This window comes from Elephantulus edwardii, unplaced genomic scaffold (genome assembly GCF_000299155.1).
Source record: "Elephantulus edwardii isolate Elephantulus edwardi_28Jun2011 unplaced genomic scaffold, EleEdw1.0 scaffold00081, whole genome shotgun sequence".
NCBI lineage: Eukaryota > Metazoa > Chordata > Mammalia > Macroscelidea > Macroscelididae > Elephantulus > Elephantulus edwardii.
Genome location: NW_006399831.1, coordinates 4,794,964 through 4,802,536, shown reverse-complemented (window position 1 = coordinate 4,802,536; position 7,573 = coordinate 4,794,964). Strand labels below are relative to the sequence as shown.

Genomic DNA, 7,573 nt, shown 5'->3' with positions numbered 1-7,573 from the left:
ATCCTGATGCTACCGATTGGTCCAGTGGCAAGAAGATGAACTCTAAGAAGAGGAATGTAGCATCAAGATTGGAGGGAGACTCATCAATAAACTGCATTATCCAAATGACACAACCTTGCTTGCTGAATGTGAGAAAGAATTGAAACACCTGTTATAGAAGATCAAAGAATACACCCTTCAATTTGGAATGCATCTCAATGTCAAGAAAATGAAGATTCTTACCACTAGACTGAGAGGCAACATCAGGACAAATAGAGGAAAGATTTAAAGTATAAACAACTTCATCTTACTTGGATCTGCAATTAACATTCTTGGCACCAGGAATCAGGATATCAGAAGACATATTTGCACTGAGTAAATCTGCAGTTAGGGACCTCACTAAATTATTGAGAAGTAAAATGGCAAGAAGCTGCACTGCAATCCCAAATTAATGAGAAGTAATGAGGTCAGTTTGAGGACTAAGGTTGTCTGATTCAAGCCATGGTCTGTCTGAGAGCTGGAAAATGAATAAGGGTGACAAAAGAATTGAAACCTTTGAGCTGTCATGGAGAAGGCACTGAACATCGCAGAGACAGCCAAAAGAACAAACATATATGTCTTAAAAAGGGTGTAGCCAGAGTGCTTTTCAGAGGCAAAAATTATTAGGCTTCATTTACCTCATATACTACAGGCATGTTGCTAAGAGGGGATATTCCTTGGGGAAGGATATGATACCTGAAAAGGTAGAGGGTAGGCAACCCTTGACCAGGTGTGTTGACACAGTGATTAATGGGCTCTAAGGTGTCAGGAGGTGTAAGGATGGAACAGGATAAAACAGGGTTCAGGTTTGTTGCTTATAGGGTCGCTATGGGTTGTGCTCTACTTGATGGCACCTAGGAACAGCAACTATGCTCCTGATGTTGCTTTACATAATTTATAAATTTTCTCCTAGTACACCTAAGATCTTTTAAAACTTAAAATATTAAAAGAATATATGAAAAGGTGAAGGTAGGAAATAAAAATGGAAAAGTACATTTAATCTCATGCTTAAAGAATGGAATAACAAATTGAACCCTTGGGTTGTCAAACTATAGGGTTCCGTGAGTAAAATTGCGAATGATGCATGAAGCATCAAAAAAGATGGAATATACACAGAGTTTCTGTATCAAAAAGAATGATTGACACTAAGTAATTTCAGGAAATAACATATCATCAAGAACCAATGGTAATGAAGTAAGAATTTAATGCTGCACTGAAGGCATTAGCAAAGACTAAGGCCCCAGGAATTGACAGAATACAGATTAACAGTTTTCAATAAACAGATGTCATCTTAGATGTACTCACCAGGCTGTGCCAAGAAATTTGGAAGATGATTACTTGTCCAACTCACTGGAAGAAATCCATATTTCATTATCGTCCCCCCCCAAAGTTGATCCAATGGAATGTATAAATTATAAAACCATATCATTAGAATCAAATGCATGCAAAATCTTGTTGAAGAGTTTTCAAAAACAGCTACAAGAGCGCATCAACAGAGAACATCCAGAAATTCAAACTAGATTCAGCAGGTGCCAAGGTACCGGGAATATTTTTGCTGATATCAGATGTATCTTAGCTGAAAACAAAGAATATCAAAAGATATATATTTGTGTTTCCTTGACCATGCAAAGGTATTAGACAATGTGAATCATAAAACGTTATGGATAACATTGGGAAGAATGAGAATTCCAGAACACTTACTCAGTTGTGTTCTATATGTAGACCAAGAGCAGTTGACAAACAAAACAAGGGAACACTGCATTGTTTAAAATCAGGAATGATGTTTGTTGTCGTATCCTTTTTCTACACTTATCCAAACTGTAATTTGTATGTCGGTTTAATAATTTGAGAAGCTAAACTATGTGAAGAAGAATGTGATATCAGGAGTAGAGGAAGACTCATTAAAACCTATATTATGTAGATGGCACAATCTTGCTTGTAGGAAATGAAGATAACAGAAACACTTGTTGCAGCAGTTTGAAGATGACATCCTTCGATATAGATAACATCTTCACCTCAAGAATAGAAAAATCCTTACCACAGGGTCAACAAGCTACATCATGACAGATGGAGAAAAGACTGAATTTAGTAAAGATTTTCTTTTACTTGGATCCAGTATCAATACTTGTGGTTACAGCACTCACAAAATCAAGACATGTTGCATTGGAAAGTTTTCTGCCAAAATAATAAAAAGCAGGATTCTCAGTTTAAAATCTAGGGTTTATCTAATTCAAACTTTGATATATATTTTTTTAAATTGCTTCCTTTGCACTTGAAAGTTGTATAGTGAATAAGGATGATTAAAGAAGAACCAATGCTTTTGAAAAGTGGTGTCAGAGAAGTATACTGAATAATTTACGGACTGCCAAGAGGACAACCAACCTTGTCTTGAAGGAAGTGCATCGTAAGTAGGCCACTCGAGCTCTCTCTTTACAGTCAAGGTTGGTGAAAATTTGTCTCACTCACTCTGAGCATGTTGTCAGGAGGCATAAGTCTTTGAACAACAACAAGATACTATGAAAGGTGGAGGATCAGAAAAAAGAGAGGAAGACTTTCAACAAAATGGACTGACATAATGACTATACCAATGGGCTCCAGCCTATCAGAGATAGTGAGGATTACACTGCATAGGACAGGGCTCAGATGTGGTGTTCTTAGGATTGTTTATGAGTCATTGTGGACTCAGATGTACCTAAAAACAATAGCCCTCACATTACCCAATTATTACACTAGACCAGAATATAAGAAAAAAATATTTATCAGTAGCTATACTTTGTTGTTGTTGTTGTTGTTGTTGTTATGTGCCGTCGAGTCGTTTGCGACTAGAATAGATTCTTCACAATACTTTTATTCACAAAGGAAAGGCTCCAGTCCATCTTTTAATTTTATTTAAAAAAATTCCTGACATTACAGAACTAAACTGAAATGTATTAATAGTCCATTCTTACATATCCATGACAAACAGAGAAAAAAAATTCATGAGGAAAAAAACACAACCCCAAACAGGTAGAATCTTATAAAACTAAATATGGATCTCAACATCAACAGCTGAACAGAGGAAGGAATTAAAATGCTATAATTAAATAATCATGAGTCGATGATAAAGTGTAAAACCTAAAAATTTACAAACTGTTTAAAACCTGGAATTGCTGACTGTTCAGAAACTACACAGATGGATCATGGGCGGTGGTGGTGAACAGCAGAAAGGGATTATGGAAGAATCTGCATTGTTTTAGTTGCTCCGCATGCCACCCATCTCCGAGGAAAGCCTGACATTGATTAGATATTGAGCCAGGTTCATGATGGCAGCAGATCCAGTGATGGAAACCTGCCTATTAGAAGATCCTTCCACTGGGTTTGCCATTTTGATCTGCGCCCCAGACATCTGATGGATCTCATTGATTTTGGCGCCTTGACGGCCGATTATGCAGCCAATCAAATAATTTGGAATGGGGAGTTCATGAGAAGTAGTCTGAGCAGATGCATCCAAGCCTGCCCAATAACCTTTCACCTCTGGAGAGCTAGATTCAATACCACTGAATCCAGTGTTCCCATGCATCATAGGAAAATGAAACTATTGCATTGCTAACTGATGTAGCTTTGTCAAATCTAGCTGTGGAATGTACTGTTCTTGAATGGTATAGGCCTCTAGAGATGGTCCCTCCAGCTCAGGGTTGAGGCCCATGGACCGGGTTGTGTGGGGAAAGCTCGCACTGTCGCTTCCTGTGCTGTACCTGTCCTGACCACCTGCAAAGATCACCAGAGAACTGGGTGGCTTGGGCAAGTACAGGGTGGTCACGCCCTTAGCGGGGGGTGGGGGTGGGGACGACGACGACGGACACCTCAACGTGACCACACAGATCTGTTTGACACACTCAATGATGGATTGCAGAATGCCAGCAATAGTGATGGCCTGCTCAGTTGAGTTCGGGAGCATGTCCCCTGCCACCTGAACCTAAGCCCCTGTACTCTCTCGTATTTCCTTGACCTTGCAACTGACTAGCGGGAACCACCAGCCTCAAGGTAGCTGTGCTATTTGGTTGTAGAGCTCCTGATATCCTCTTCCAGTTTGTCAATGATCATAGCAAAGGCTTTAAAGATGGCACTAATGGGTCCATCCAAAGTGATAATTCTCTCAGGACAATTCCCTTCTGAGATATTGATTCGTGCACCACTCTCTTCAATACCTTCTTAACAGATTCTCCTTTCTTTCCGATGATACTGCCAACTTCCTTTGCATGCATAAGTAGCCAAATGGTAAGAGTGACATTTAATCCACCTTCAATCACACCGGTGACCATGTCGAGCTGTGCTCTGGTGAGCTGGACTTTGAGTCGTCAAGTCTTTGGTCACACGTGAGGGTGAAAGATAAACTTACAGGTGCAAGGTGAATGAGGCAGTAAAAGGGAGCAGGTGGGAAAGGAAAGGCCACAGTACTTTTCTGTTTACCCTTTTATACATTCTCAGGAAAATAAATACTGACTAGAACATAGCATATCTAGAAGGACAATAGATGCACAATACTAGGATGAAAACTTGATCTTAAGCTAACTATGTAGGAAAGACAAAGATTTTACTAAACCAGATTTGTTTTTGAACAACCATCAAACTTGAGGCTTAGCTGACCTGGGACTCCAGGTTGAAACAATATGTTGGAAGCATACTGTTGAAAGATGTGGGCAGGTTATGAGAATTGATTGTTTTGGATTTGGCTAAAACTTACTAGTCCAGTTATTCCCAGAATTGCTAGAATTCCTTGTATTTGCTTGTGTCAACACATTTTGTGAAATTATCCAAGGCTAATATTTCTACTTTGGTAACTTTTTGGATAAATGGGACATTATATTTAAATAAAAACACACTCCTAAATAGACTGGTAATTTGTAAGTTTATTGTTAGGTGGTATTGAGTTGATTTCCACTTGAAGCTGAGTTCTTGTACTCTTAGAATCTCATAGCAACATTTTATGATAGAGTAGAAAGAAGTACATGATAGGATTTCCAAAACTGTATCTTTTTGACAAACAAATCTGTCTTGGAAGAAGTAAAGCCAAGGTACTTTTAAAAAATTATTATTTTAGTTATGAGTGGAGAAATTTCACCTCATATATTTTGGACATGTTACTAGGAGGTGTCAGTCCCCGGAAAAAGGAATTATGCAAGGAAAAGAAGAGGATCAGAAAAGAAGAGAAAGACCCCATCCTCCAATGATATAAATTGATACGGTGACAAACAATGGGCTTAAGCAAAGAGTATATCATGAATTTGTTGCAGGATTGGTCAAGGTTCCAAACTATTGTACATGTTGTGTTGTTGTTGTTGTTATGTGCTATTGAGTCACTTGCAACTCATAGTGCCCTTATGTATACCAGTTCTGAATCCTGCTCTATCCTGAACCCACCTTATTGTCTCTAAAACATCTACTTCTATTACTCTGTCACTGAATCAATCAATTTCATCTGTGATCTTCCTGTTTTGTGCTGTCCCACTATTCTCCCAAGCATGATTTTTCTCCCCAAAGTCCCTTATTGCAACAATCTCAAAGTATGTCAGACGGAATCCTTGCCTCTAAGAACAGCCTGGTTTCACCCTCTCCAGAACGAACATGTTTGTTCTCCTGGCAGTCCTTGTTATGCTCAGTAGTCTTCTCCAATACCACAGCTCAAAGGCATCAATTATTCTTCTATCATCCTTAGTCATTGTCCCACTTTCTGATGCCTAGCAAGTAATTTCAAAGACCATGACCTGGATCAGGCACACTTTGCTCTCCAGACTGACATAGTTGCTCTTTAGTATTCTGGAGAGGTCCCTGGCAGCATATTTTCCCAAAGCAATTCATCTTTTTATTTTCTGGCTGTTGGTACCAAGAATGTTGATTGTGGAGCCAAGTAAACAGAAGATGTTAACAATCTCAATCTCTTCACCACCTATCAAGAAGTTGCCATTAAGTCCAATGGTGAAAATCTCAGTTTTCTTGATGTTGAGCCTCAATCCATATTGAAGGCTGCAGACCTTGACCTTGTGCATCAAGTATTTCATGTCCTCCTCAGTTTCAGCAAGCAGAGTTGTATCATCTGCATAATGTAGATTGTTGATGAGTCTTCCTCTAATCCTGATGCCATATTTCTCCTCATAGAGCCCAGCCTCCTGGATAATCTGTTCTGCATATATACTGAAAAGGTATGGAGATAGGAAACATCCCTGGCATACACTCTTCCCAATTTTGAACCATGCAATGCTTGGTTCTGATGACTACCTCCTTGTCTAAGTCTAGGTTTCCCATAAGCACAATCAAATGTTCTGGGATTCCCATTCTTTTCAGAGTCAGCCACAGTTTGTTGTGATACACACAGTCAAATGCCTTTTGCATAGTCAATGAAACACAGGTAGACATTCTCTGGTATTCCTAGTACCACAGCTTCTTCTAAACCCAGCCTGCACTTCAGGCAGTTCTCTGATGTGATGTCCAGTTGTTTTTGGATAATTTTCAGTAGAATCTTGCTTGCATATGATATCAATGATTTTGTTCAATAATTTCCACATTCTGTTGCATCACCTTTCTTTGGAATGGGAACATATATGGATCTCTTCCAGCAAGTTGGCCAGGTGGTTGTCCTCCAAATTTCTGGGCACAACTTAGTGAGCATAGCCAGGGAAGCATCTGTGTGTTGAAATATGTCAATTGTTATACCATCAATTCCTAGGGCCACGTTTTTTGCCAATTCTTTCAGAGCAGTTTGAACTTCTTCCTTCTTCAACACAAGTTCTTACTCATATGCTGTTTCATGAAATTTTTCCAATTTCTTTTGTTACAATGATGGAACTGAAAATCAAAACCTTTAAAAAACACATCATCTCTCCTAAAATATGATCAATAGCTTAGCATCAGTGCTAGCTGGAATCTCCTTTCCTGATTTCCCACATTTTTTTCTCAAATATTTACCAATACCAATTGAGATGTTCTACTCTCTGCATGATATTGTCATTTTTTTGTCCATTTCAAATTCCACTTCTTTATTATTATTATTTTAAAAAAACACATCTGAGAATGTGATAACCCTAAAACAACAATAGCATTCTGCACACAAAATATAGAAGAAAGTGTCCCAATCCTATCTAAAGTAGTGATAATAGAAGTCACTCATTTATTCATTGCCATCAAGTTGGAAGCAAATCATAGTTTAACCTTCAGTGGATTTTTAGAGGCTGTAAAATCCCTTAGCAGGAGCTTTCCCATCTTTCTCCTGTAGAGTAGTTGACAGATTTGAACATCCTACCTTCAGCTTGACTGCATAAACTCTTTACCTGCTGACCTTCACAGCTAATAGAAGTAAGATAAGAAATTATAAAGACAGATATTTGTTCGTGGGCATGATCTAGTTTGGAAGTTGGTAATAACTTTAATACAATTATTCATATCTTTAGTCTTTATTAATCACATACTATTGTTTTTTAATTAAATAATACATTAAAAGGCAAATATACAACTTGAAAGAATTAAAATATAATAAGCACAAGAGTATTTGCTTATTATTGAATTACTAAAAGGGAACTCT

At 38.2% G+C, this 7,573-nt stretch overlaps 1 pseudogene; it reads right to left on the bottom strand.

The window, feature by feature from the left end:
• Positions 1-3,250: 3,250 nt before the first annotated feature.
• On the bottom strand, positions 3,251-4,346 carry LOC102855359 (annotated as a pseudogene).
• Positions 4,347-7,573: the final 3,227 nt, after the last annotated feature.